The sequence below is a fragment of the Spermophilus citellus genome (genome assembly GCF_964194105.1).
Source record: "Spermophilus citellus genome assembly, chromosome: 1".
In the NCBI taxonomy this organism is placed as follows: domain Eukaryota; kingdom Metazoa; phylum Chordata; class Mammalia; order Rodentia; family Sciuridae; genus Spermophilus; species Spermophilus citellus.
Genome location: NC_138182.1, coordinates 39,286,058 through 39,299,938, shown reverse-complemented (window position 1 = coordinate 39,299,938; position 13,881 = coordinate 39,286,058). Strand labels below are relative to the sequence as shown.

At 36.0% G+C, this 13,881-nt stretch overlaps 1 protein-coding gene across 4 annotated transcripts in view; it reads right to left on the bottom strand.

The window, feature by feature from the left end:
* Positions 1 to 13,881, bottom strand: part of CAB39L (calcium binding protein 39 like) — a 118,826-nt gene that overhangs the window by 79,169 nt on the left and 25,776 nt on the right. The window lies entirely within an intron of this gene.

Genomic DNA, 13,881 nt, shown 5'->3' with positions numbered 1-13,881 from the left:
AGTGGAAAATTGAGTGGGAAGGTGGCTGACAGGTTTAGATGGCATTTGCAGGATTCTTCAGAATTAGAAGGCAAGGTGCACAGCTTGTTCTGTATTGGAAGCTGGTCAGAGATGCTTCAGATTTCCATTCTAGCCCCAAAGACTTTGAGGTTCTCCATCTCCCACTCTCAGTTTTCAAACAAAATTTTGAACCCTTCTAACAAATCTTCCAATTACAAAGCTAACAGAGTAGTTATTAGATCTATTATTAAGTAACACAGTAATCTTATCCTTTGCAAAACTAAAATCTCTCTAAAGAATATGAGTTTAAGGTTAAAGATAAATCTGTAAATAGTTGTTTATACACCTTAAGAAAAAATAAGCATGGGCTGGGGATGTGGCTCAAGCAGTAGCGTGCTCGCCTGGCATACGTGCGGCCCGGGTTCGATCCTCAGCACCACATACCAACAAAGATGTTGTGTCCGCCGAGAACTAAAAAATAAATATTAAAAATTCTCTCTCTCTCTCTCTCTCTCTCTCACTCTCTCTTTAAAAAAAAAAAATACTGTCCCCCCCCCAAAAAAAAAAGAAAAAAGAAAAAAGAAGCAAATCAATTTGGGTTTAAAATATAGATTTTAAAATTTGGTTCCTTTAAAGTAGTGTTTTAGAATTTAAATATACTATGCAGTAATTTGGTTGTTAACACCTAAGAAATAGGCATCAAAGAAGTCTAACAATAACTCTGCTAATTATTTTTTCAATCAGTAGCTTTGCAAAATTTTATTTCCTACTTTTAAAGAGAAGTTAAATAATGATTATCCTAAATCAGCAAGGGATATTAAGTACCTAATATTGTGGGTTATATTCCAAAGAATACAAAGAAACTCAGAATTTGTAAGATTGGTTCTGAGAATAACTACAAGGTTAATTTTTTTTAAAACTCATTTTAAAATTGTGAAACTTTACATGAGTTTACAGCAGATTCAAAGTCACAGAGTTAAAGAGTTTAAAACATATAGGGCTAGGAATGTTGCTCAGTGGTAGAATGATTGCCTAGACCCTGTGTTCAATCCTCAATACCACAAATATACATATAAATTAAACAAAAATTATATATAATACATGTGTTTGTGTGTGTGGGTGTGTGTGTGTGTGTATATATATGTATATAAGATTAACTACATATGATTGTGTATTTGATTCCTACCAAGTACTATTTTCCCCCATATTTTTTGTTGGTGCATTATAATTATACATAATGGTGGATTCGTTGTTACATGTTTGTATCATTCCCCAGTATTTTCTCTGTCTTCTCTTCCCTTCCCCAGTCCCTTTCCTCTACTGATTTCCCTTCAGTTTTCATGAAAACTGCTCCTTATACCTCCCTCTCCCCATTCCCACCTTTCTTTTCTTTTTTCCTGTGTAGCTTCCACATGAAAGAGAACATACAACCCTTAACCTTCTGAGTTTGGCTTATTTCGCTTAACATAATGATCTCAACTTCCATCCATTTTCCTGCTTGACACAAAATTTCGTTCTTCTTTATGGCTGAATAAAACTCTATTGTATACATACACCATATTTTCTTTTGCCATCCATTCACTGTCAGACTCCCAGTCTAGTTCCATAGTTTGGTTATTGAATTGCTAAGTACCATTTTTTAAAAATTATTATTGAATTGCTAAGTACCATTTTTTAAAGATGTACCCAAAGAAATCACAAAATGCAACCTTATTAGACCACAAATAAATCTATTTATTATTTCAAAAAGAAAAAATGGGAAAGCTATAATCTCTGACTACTATATAAAAAGAATAGAAGTTATTTTTTGAAATCTTCAACAAATACACCAAAATTTTTTTCAATAAGAAAAAGTCCTTTTAGCTGTGTGCAATGGCTCAGGCCTATAATCCCAGTGGCTGGGGAGACTAAGGCAGGAGAATTGTGAGTTAAAAGCCAGCCTCGGCAAAAGCAAGGCTCTAGGCAACTCAGCGAGACCCTGTCTCTAAATAAAATAGGGTTGGGGATGTGGCTCAGTGGTCGAGAATCCCTGAGTTCAATCTCTAGTACCAAAAAGAAAGAAAGAAAGAAAATGTCCTTTTTAAAGGACTGTTAATACTTGAAAATTAAAACAAAAGATTCTTCGAAAAGTCTGCTAAAGTATTAGCTTCTCAGGGAAGTTGTATAGAAAAGAATTTTAAAAGTACAATTACATTATGCTAAGTGAAGTTAGCCAATCCCTAAAAAACAAATGCTGAATGTCTTCTCTGATATAAGGGGGATGACTCAAAATGGGATAGGGAGGAAGAGCATGAGAAGAAGACTACCATTAAATAGGGAAGAGAGGTGGGAGGGAAAAAGAGGGAGAAGGGGAGTTGCACAGAAGATGGAAGGAGAACCTCATTGTTATACAGAATACATATATGATGTGATGAGAAAAAAGAAAAAAAAAGTGTGTCACATTAGATTGGAGAGAGAGAAAAGATGGGAGAGGAGGGGAGGAGTAGGGGGGATAGGAAGGGCAGAATAGAATAGACAATATGATTGATGTATGTACATTCCATGTATGTATTATATGTCAAAATATATTCTGCTGTCATGTATGACTAAAAAAATAAAAATAAATCGTATGGTAAAAAGAAAGTACAATTACAGGGATTTCTGCTTTAGCATATGTAGGATGGAACAACAGACGGGATTTACTCTCCCATCTTACAAAAAATTCCTAGACAAAATATACAAAATGATCATTTCAGACAAAAGACATAATGCAGTAATACCTGATAGAGGAAAAGAAAGAAACAAAGCTTTGACAAACTGCCCCAAGCAAGAGGGGAACCCAAAGGGTACAGCAGTCTCAGGGAGCTGAGTTGAGAATTCGGGAATGCCAATGGGACTAGAATTCAAAGTGAGTATCAGAGAGGAGAGAGCTGCAAAGAGGGCCCTGGCAACATGGAGAGGGTTCTCAGATCTTCATGGGAGAGTTGAATCACATGCCTGTGAGAAAACTCCCCAAGTCCAAGTAAAGAACCACTGCAGAGGAGTAGGTAGAATAATTCCTAAAGCTCATACAGGGATGGAAATGTCATGTTTTCAACACAAGAGTAAAGACATCTCATAATATGCAGAAAATTGGGCTGAGCATCCAGAAGGAAATCACTTCAGTAGTGGGACCAAATTAAAGATTTTCTGGTCCTTTGTAATAGAGCTTAAAAATATGCCTTGGAATAATCAAATTCTTCCCAAATAATTTAGCTGATCCTACAATAGAATTAAAATACATTTATAGAAATTCTTAAAAATCTAACACCCAAGAACATAAAATTCACACTATGTGGCTTCTAGTAAAAAATTACCAGGTTAGAGCTAGGGATATGGGACACTTACCTAGCACACACAAAGTCCTACATTTGCTCCCCAACACTGCAAAAAACAAATCAGCATACAAAGAAGCAAGAAATACAATGTATAATAAGGAAAGAAATCAATCAAAAGACACAGATTCAGAAATGATACAAATAATAGGATTAGTAGAGAAATATTGAAATGCTTATTAAAATCCATAGATTCAAGAAGCAGACATAAGACAGATAAATATGGTAAGGACAGACACAGAAGATGTAAAAAAAAGATCCAAATCAAATTTCTACAGATTAAAATTAACTTTCTGCCTTAGGACCATACACACACACACAAAAATAAATTTCTGAAGTGAAAATTACACCAAATGGGATGAACAACAGGCTGCACACTGCAGAAGAGATGATACTAAACCCGAAGACAGCAACAGAAGGTATCAAAATAAAACACTGAAAAAAAGATTAAACAACAAAACCCGCAGCATTCCTGAACTGTTGGAAAACCTCAAGCAGCCTAAAATATAAAATTTGTCATTTGAATCCTGAGAGGAAAGGAGAGAGACGGGGCAACAGAAAACAATGCTGAAAGAAAAAAAATGGCTCACATTTTTTCAAATTTTATGAAAATTATAAGTTCATAGATCTAAGAACAAACTTTACACACAGACACGCAAAATAATCCCAAGTCATATCATAATCCAATTGCTTGAGAACATCTTTAGCTGGGCACAGTGACACATGCCTATAATTCCAGTGGCTTGGGAGGATGAGGCAGGAGGACCACAAATTCAAAAGCCAGCTTCAGCAATTTAATGAGTCCCTAAGCGACTTAGCAAGACCATGTCTCAAAATAAAATAAAAAGGGCTGGAGATATGGCTTAGTGGTTAAGCACCCCTCGGTTCAATCCATGGTAACACCCCCCACCCCCGAAAAAAAATCTCTGAAGTGTTTCTTTAAGAAAGTACATTACATACAGGGAAATGAAACAATGCCTGTGAGAAGGCAGTGGAGCAACACTGTCAAAGTATACAAATAATATCTTTCAGAAATGACATGGAAAAGCTAAGTTAATCAAAAGATCAGAACCACAAAGCATGTTAAGGGAGGTTGCTTTAGGTAGGAAAAAAATATAATGAGGTGGAAATCTTCCCCACCTCTCCAGGATCCTGGGGATGGAAATTGGGGCACTTTACCATTGAGCTATATTCCCAGTCCTTTTTCATTTTGAAACAGGGTCTCACAATATTGCCTAGGCTGGCCTGGAACTTGAAACCACTTGCCTCAATTTCCCGAGTAGCGTGATCACAGGCCACTGCACCCTGCTCCTAAATGGAGATTTTTACAAAGGAATAAATAACACCAGAAATAAAAGCATGTAGGTAAATATGAAAACTTTTTCTTTTTAAAAAAATCCCTTTAGAAGAGAATGTACTTTTAAAGGACAAATGATAATGTATTTAAAATAAAAATAATAACATTTAGGGATCTGTGACATATTTAGAAGCAAATTATTACAACGGGAAGAATCTGCCTGAAGGTAGACAGTGAAAGCAATACTTAACAAAATCCAAACAGATATAGCTAATATGCCAATAAATGAGGTAGAAAGTATTTAATTAAAATACTTAATCCAAAATAGGCATAGAATCCTAATAGGCATAAAGAGGATAATGAGGATAATGTTATAATGATAAAGGGGTTGGTTCGTCGGGCTCATACACATCCAAAACATTTCTGCATGTAACAGTTTCAACATGCGTGAAGAAAAAAAAGAATAAAAAGGAGAGAAATACAAATCCACAGCCAAAACTCAAGATATAAGTATTCCTTTCTCAAAAATTCACAGGAGGCTGGGGTTGTGGCTCAGTGGTAGAGCACTTGCCTAGCATGTGTGAGGCACTGGGTTCAATCCTCAGCACCACATAAAAATAAATGAATAAAACAAAGGTACTGTGTCCATTTACAATTTTTTAAAAATGCTTAATTTTTTTTTCCACAGAAGAAAATAAAATTAGTAAGGATACAAAAGACTTGAACAGTTCTACAATCAATTTGACCCAACTTACAGAAACCAAAAGAACAACCTTACAAAAGCAGTACACATTCCTTTTAAATGTACATGGTATAATTACTAAGAGAGATCATATTCTGGGATATAAAAGAATCCTGAAATAATTTAGAAGAACTTAAATGCTATACAATATATTCTCTATCATACTAACTTAGAATAATAAAAGATATTATAAAGTATTTTGGACTGAATGAAAACAAAAAAGATGATATATCAAAATCTTTGAGCTAGCTGGGCATAGTGGTATACTTAATCACAGCAACTCAGAAGTCTGAGGCCATCCTCAGCAATTTAGTAAGATCATCTCAAAATAAAGACCTGGGTTTGATCTACAGTACCACTTACCCCCACACTCAAAATCAATGAAACAAAAACTGATTATTTAAAGATCAATAAAATTGTTAAGTATCTACAAAAGTGACAAAAAGACACAAATAATCAATATCAGGAAAACATAAACCACACAAGATCTATGAGAAAATACAAGTGAATATTTACCTCATCTTTGGGTGGGTATTATATAAAGTTGTTATCTAACGAGATATAACTGAGAATAATGAATTTAATTTGGTTATGACCCCTTTTTCTGTCTTCACTGATTGTTTCAAAAAACCAACCATGGTCTTGTAAAACTCTAGAAATTTTTTTTGTGGTGGTACCATTTACCTTATTCCTCTATCCTCTGTATTTCTTATAAATAAGAAATTGTATCTAAAAGCACAATAAAATATAAGCTAAATGTTTCTTTAAATATATATATATATATTTTTAGTTGTTGATGGACCTTTATTTTATTTATTTGTATGCGGTGCTGAGAATCAAACCCAGTTCGTCATGTGTGCTAAGCAAGTGCATTACCACTGAGCCACAACCCTAGCCCCAAGCTAAATGTTTTGACAAGATAATTTTATAAGTTCACAAGACAGCTCAGGAAGCAATGATGCCCCATCATTCCATTATGAGTGATCTGTGTTTGATGTCCAAGTTAAATGAGGAATTTTAGGGTGGGGCAAGTCTGTTTTTCTTTTGAAAATCATAGATTCATGTATGTTTACATCTTCAGTATGTTTCAGTGCCAGACATTCTTTTGGTGCTATCCTCCTCCTAAGGTGACTTCCTTAAAGATTAAGGTATGAGGCAAAAAAAACCTTATGTAATATTATTATTATTATTATTTGGTAGCTGGAATTGAACCAGGGGGCACTTAACTGCTGAGCCACATCCTCAGCCCTTTTTAAAAATTATTATTATTATTATGATGATGATGATGATGATGATACAGGATCTCACCTACTTAGGCTGGCCTCCAATTTGCAATCCTCCTGCCTCAGCCTCCCAAGTCTCTGGGATTATAGGCATGCACTACCATACCCAAATTGTAACATTATTTTAATAAGGCATCTAATCACAAGGAGCAGGACTAAGGGAAAAAGGGAATAAAGCAAGAAGGAGGGAGTGTCAATATGACAGTGTATGATCAAGCTAGCCACCCATTTCATTTGTTTGATGGAAACTCTAGAAGCCTGATAATACTGCATTTCAGGATCACACTTGGGAGGCAGGTGGATAAAAGGGAAAGGAAAAATTTATTTTTATCTTCTGTTGGTCAAAGGCTTGTCCAGTAAGCCATTAAGTTCCCTATTCCGGATTTTAACTCTGTACTTCCAGATCCTGCATGTGTAGTTCTGGGCTGTTGATTCCAGAGCAGTGTCAACAGAGAAACCCTGGGGCAGGAAGGAAGGGGCTTGCAAATGGCAGAAGATGAGGCTGTGTGGGGTTATATGTGCCTGAGAGCTTGCACAGGGCTGAAATGAGACAAGTGAATCCTAGAAGATCTGTGATGGCATATAAGATGCATTGAAAATAAATGCTTAAGGGGCTGGGACTGTAGCACAGGGTGGAATGCTTGCCTATTAGCATGGGTGAAGCTCTGGGCCTGATTGCCAGTATAGATAGATAACTCAAATTTTCCCAAATTTGGCTGGTGGGAATCCTTCCAGAATGATTCCTGCATCAGTCTGGTATAATTCCATTCATACACATCTTGAACTTTTCTTGCTTTCTAGTTCAACAAAATGTCCCTGGCTTAGGTTGTGTCTTCCCTATCCCAGATCTAGAATGAGTCATTTCTCCAGGGAGTCCTAGTTCTTTTTAGTGAAGAATTAACTGTATTTAGAAAAGTTGGTGTATCAGGGCAAATCATTGCTACTGGGATGTCACTGTTTCTAGATCTTTCAGTGGTCAAAGTTAAGAAACAGACTCTTTTTTTAAAATTTGTGCATTATAATTATAACAGTGGAATTCATTATGCCATATTTGCATATGCATTTCACATAGTTTGATTGTTCCCCTTCTTCAGGAAACACACTTTTAAAAACCATTTGTTGTACTGATATTTCATTTTATATTCTAATTTATTTGTAGGGTGTTAACTCTGTTTTTTAAAAATCTTATTTTATTTTCTGTTATATTAAAAACCTATGTTCTGGGTTAGGAATGTAGCTCAGAGGCATGCTAGCTTGCCTAGCATGCTCAAGGCCTTGGGAACAAAAGAAAAAAAAAAAAAAACTTCGTTCTAATAACATACCAGCATTTGCTTTCTTTCAATATACCTGATAAAAAATTCAAAATAGCAATACCAAAATTACTAACAATAAAACTACTCTTTGCAGTTAACTTCTAATTTAACTTTTAATGTAACTGGTAAGTATATATGACAGCCATTAGCAAGTCCTAATATCATAATGTTAAATTATTTTACCTGTTAATAAAAATAAAAGTTCTTTTTCTATTAATTCACAATTGAGAAAATTTCATCAAACGAGATTTTAACTCCTCATTATTAGAGAACTTTAACTTCTCTATTATTAACAATACTGATTGATTGATTAACAGGGCCTCACTATTTTATCCAGGCTGGTCCCAAATTCCTGGGCTCAAGTGATTCTCCTGCCTTAGCCTCCAGTGTAACTGGGACTACTGGCACTTACCACCACACCTAACCTTAACTTTTTGGTTATTAAATAATAACCTGTAGATAATGTAGTCCAATGGAGTGCCTCAACTATTAAGAAAAGCATACAGGAAAAGTTAAAAAAATGTAAATGATGCATACAGATGAAATTATAGTCAGATAACATCATGACGTGCTAAGTAAAGCAATGATTCTATAGTTATTTGATATGGATAAGTGATGGGAAAATGATTTACCTTATGTGATAGCATAACTAAACATAATTCTAAATTACCTTCTCCATCATAGCAATCACACACACACATTATTTAATAGTAATAAGGTTTTAAGTAATAAATAGTAATAAGGTTTTAGATTCTAACTTGGTACATACTGTAATAATTTGCTAGTACAGAAATTTTTAAGGCACATTATTAAATTGATTAGTCCATTAAATTAAAACATTGCTGGTTAAAAAAGTGTATTGTCAACAGTAATAACAACTACAGCACCAAAACTGGTTTTTCATGCTCAAAATTTTAAAAAAGATTCTAACATGTAAAATATTAAACACACAAATATCTTTTTAAAATATACATCTATTTTTATATGAGAACTGAACCCTGTGCTTCACACGTCAGTCAAGTACTCTACCACTGACCCTAGCCCACAAATAAATATTTCTATGATTAACTACATCTGCAATTGATGTGCATTAATACTAATTTTACTTTAATTAATAAATTTGTTTATTTAAATATACAAAAGTGGGGGCTGGGGTTGTAGCTCAGCGGTAGAGCACTCACCTAGCACATGCGAGGCACTGGATTCCATCCTCAGCACCACGTAAAAATAAATAAGTAAAAATAAAGGTATTGTATTGTGTCCAACTACAACTAAAATAATAATAATAATAATAAAGTAAAATATGCAAAAGTGATAAGAAAAAGTGTACTAACTAGAATTCTCTGGATTGCAAGTGGCAGACCCAATGCAATTAAGTGTAGCAAAAAGGATATTTAAGGATTATGTAACTGAAAAGGCTAAGATTAGAGCAGTGGTTCTCAGCTGAGGGAGCCTTTGCCCACCACCAAGGGGATCTTTCATAATGTCTGGAGATACTTTTGATTGTCCTAGTTGGGAGTCTAGTATTGGCATCCAGTAAGAAGAGACCAGGGATGCTGCTAAGCATACTAAGATCGGAGAACATATATCTCCAACCAAAATTTACCCAGCCAAAAATGTCAACAGTGCCAAGGTTGAGAAACCATGTATTAACACCAACTTCAGCCCAAACTTAAATATTATCATTGGACATATCTCTCTTTTGCATTGTTTTCTCCTGTGTTGTCTTCATTAATAGTTGGGCTCTCTCCACATGGTGGCAAAGAAATGGTTCCTAACAAATGACATAGCCTTGGTCCTCATGTTCTCAAAAGTATCTTAATATCTATGTTAATCTTTGAAAAATGATTCTGATCCTGCTAGGCTTAGGTAAATGACCATAAACTAAAAGAAACTATAAGAATAGGATTCTGGGAGCTGGAGTTATGGCTCAGTGGTACAGTGCCTGTCTAGAATGTGTGAGGCACTGGGTTTGATCCTCAGCATCAAATACAAATAAATAAATTAAATAAAGGTATTGTGTCCATCTATAACTAAAAAGAAAAAAGAAAAGAATGGGGGGCTGGAGTTGTGGCTCAGAGATAGAGTGCTCACCTAGCATGTGTGAGGCACTGGGTTTGATTCTCAGCACCACATAAAAATAAAGATATTGTGTCCACCTATAACTAAAAAATAAATATTAAAAAAAAAGAATGGGATGCTGTTATTGAACAGCCTGGCTGCTGAGTGTGTATGAGGACTTTTAGTGATTCACAGCCCTCAGAGGTAGGAGAAAGGCATAGTGAGTGGCTCACATGATGTGGCTCTAGAGACTTGACTGTGGAAAGATCAGCTTCAAGTCTTCTGTCAGCTTTTTTCAGACAGTAAGTGAAATGTTGGGTGACATTAGCCATACTATGAGTGTAGAGTTAGACTCACCCAATTACATTTGTATATTATACAATACATTCCACAATCCAACATGGTTGCCCAGCATCCCCACTTACCCTTTCCCCCCATCTACACTTTCAAGAATGGTCCTGCCTAACATTAGGCAAGTTTTCCAAATGAGATGATTAACAGTGCATTCACTCTTGCTCAAACTGGTTTACCTGCTGCATCCAGCTTCAAGATCTCTATTGGTATGTGCTCTTAATCAGTTTGAAGTCGTTACTTATGGTCTAGTACCCTATGGCTCAAGTATAAATTAACCACCCCAAAAAACAAGGCAAAGGGAAAGCAGGATAATTATTCCCACGTGAAAAAGGGAGGTGAATAGACATCAATATAGGTGATGTTTTGTTGGACAGGAAGAGCAAGCTTCCTTGCCTGGAAAGAGAAATTGGATGAGTTCCTTAGTTACAAAACCGGTTACCTCTGGTTCTAAACTCTCCCATATCCATTGTCCTCCAAAGTCACATTTGAGAGGGCACTAAGGTAGTTCTTGGGGCTGGGGATGTGGCTCAAGCGGTAGCGCGCTCGCCTCGCATGCGTGCGGCCCGGGTTCGATCCTCAGCACCACATACCAACAAAGATGTTGTGTCCGCCGAGAACTAAAAAAATAATAAATATTAAAAGTTCTCTCTCTCTCTCTCTCTCTCTCTCTCTCTCTCTCTCTCACTCTCTCTCCTCTCTCACTCTCTCTTTAAAAAAAAAAAAAAAAAAAAAAAAGGTAGTTCTTGTCTGGGATCTTTCCTGCAGAAACAACAGTTGTTTTGTGGTCAGTTTTGGGGCTTTGGGAGTTTAGAGGGGATGGGTGGGCAGGAGTTGTGGCTCAGTGGCAAAGCACTTGCCTTGCAAGTATGAGGCACTGTGTTCGATCCTCAGCACCACATAAAAATAAATAAATAAAATAAAGGTATTGTGTCCATCTACAATTTTTAAAATATTAAAAAAAAGTGTGGATGGGCAATCACACAATACAATTTCTCAGGCCTTAAATTTCTTTGAAGCTATAACTGCCTTGGATTCATGTTTGCCTTTTAATTACAACCTGCTACTGTGAATTTTGACTCATCTAACAGTCCTTACTGTTCTGCCTGTTACTCAAACCCCTAGGTTAACTGCTTCCATCTTGGCTTTTTTTCCAAACAAATGGAGCCAAACTGCCCCTTACATCCAGGCTGCAACATGACACAACTCACTTTATTCCAGGGTTTACTGTTATCTTGGAGCAAGTGGTAGGAGATACTTGGTGTTCAGACTTATCCTAGATTCAAAGTACATTTTTCTGCCCCCATTTTGCTCATACCAATTTAGAGCACGGCACTGAGTTAAGTATGCAGAAACAACGCTTAGGGAGTTCTTAAGCTTTCAGATTTACTACATGCCCCTTTACTCTTTCCCATGTAAGCTCATTCTTTGTCTTCTATTTAAGATACTTTGGCTCAAATTCTACCCAAGTGGAGCTTTGCAAACTACATATTGCACTGTTTCTGATTATGAGTCATTCTACTTAATACATGGCACACCACAATAGCTTGTAGATGTGTAAGTTGTATGCACTTGTGTATTTCTGTGTGGCTTGATTTGGCTGGATGATTTTCTGCATTCATGCAGTGTTTCTCAAAAACGAAACTGCACAAAAGCACACATTTACATTATGCTGTAATTGTTCCCTAATATATCAATCACGCTGGAACAAGTCTGTGTTTTCAAAACAAGTGTTATAGCAGAAATGATAGTATTACTTTTATTATCATAAAATACATATGTATGTGTTAGAGTAGGCTAAAAAATTTTGTGACCCTATTGCTATAATTTTCTAATATGGGCAACCACAAACCTTTGTGTTTTAAGTGGTATTTACCTCTCATTTATTCCCATCATCTTTTCCCCCTTCACTTTTCATTCATGCTTGTTTCTCTTTTTCTATTCCTAAAGACCACAAAGTAGACATAAAATAATCATAGCCACACATTCAGAATTTGGTTTATTTGTTAAATAACCTTATACCAAGAAGGGAGACCCACAGCAAAGAAGTTATTTCCTACCTTTTTCCCCAGAAGCCTGTGATATTGCCCATGTGCCATAGATAAATCTAGCTCTTCTTTCTTATAATTTCCATTTCAGACAGAATTAATCATGTGGCCCCAGAAGCTGCTTAAAAGATTTTCAAAATGCTTTCATAAAAGCAGAATATAGAAGCAGTTGTCTAGTCATAATGGAGGTTAGCTGAGAGAATGAAGTCCACATTTCCAGTTACCCATTAAGTGTTAATCCTAGACCAAATGTGAAAATCTCTAAAAAAGTCTTCAATTAACCTCAACAAGATGACAAAAACATAACCATTCTAGTTTCTCTCTTATATTACTGTATAGCTCACTTCCTTGTGCTTTTCTTAGGAAGGAGCCAAAAAACACAAAGTATACTCAGATCAGTGTACTCAGCCAAGAAGCTTTCCCTCTCACTGCCCAGTACTGCTGCTGCCCTCCCTGCACTGGTCCTCAGTGATGAGATCTACCATGCCAGCTCAAAGACTGCTCTATTTCCCTTATGCCAGTATAGATAGTGATATTAGATATCAGGTGTAACCTCTGAAGGATATAATGTGATAAGCTGTTGTGAACATTCTTCACTTATCAAGTAGCTATAATTCCAGGACCCAAACTCTTTTTTAGGGTGAAGGGACTGGGAATTGAACTCAGGAGACTCAGGAGCACTTCACCTCTGAGCTACATCCCCAGTCCATTTTATTTTTTATTTCAGTATAAGTTGCTGAAATCCTTGCTAAATTGCTGAGGCAAGCCTTGAACTTGTGATCCTCCTGCTCAGCCTCCCAAGTCACTAGGATTACAGATATTCCCCATGATGCCTGGCCACAGCACAAACTCTTTAGAATTAGGCAAATCCAGATTTAAGTGAAAAATAATTATAATATATCTTTAAACTGGAGATAATAGTATACATTTCCACACTGGTTGTAAGGATCAAGCGAAATAGTATACCTAGCGCCCATATTTAGTAAGTGCTAAATGTTAGTAGTCACTGCCCTCCTCATAAAGTTAAAAAAAATTAGTTTTTAAAAGTATATAAATCCACTTGTGGTTTGCCCTGTCACTACTCTGGAAAGGAGCAGAGATACTGGAGAAGTCACACAGTGTGTAATTGGCATCATTTACTGAACACATAAGAGATACAAGGACTATACTAGTGTTTCTGGGAGATACACATCTACCCACCAACAAATCACTAAGTATACATTTTTAAGAATTTTTGAGTTTGTACTATACCAACAAGATCAAAGCAGATCCATTAAAAGAAGTAGTAACATGGATGCAGCATTTTTTAAAAGCACAGAGTAGGGACACACAAACCCTGGATTTTGGTCTAGCTATACCTTTTACTTGTCATATACTCTTGGAGAATCGATTAAATTCCCTAAGCTTTAATCTCTACATATGTAAGGAGGAAT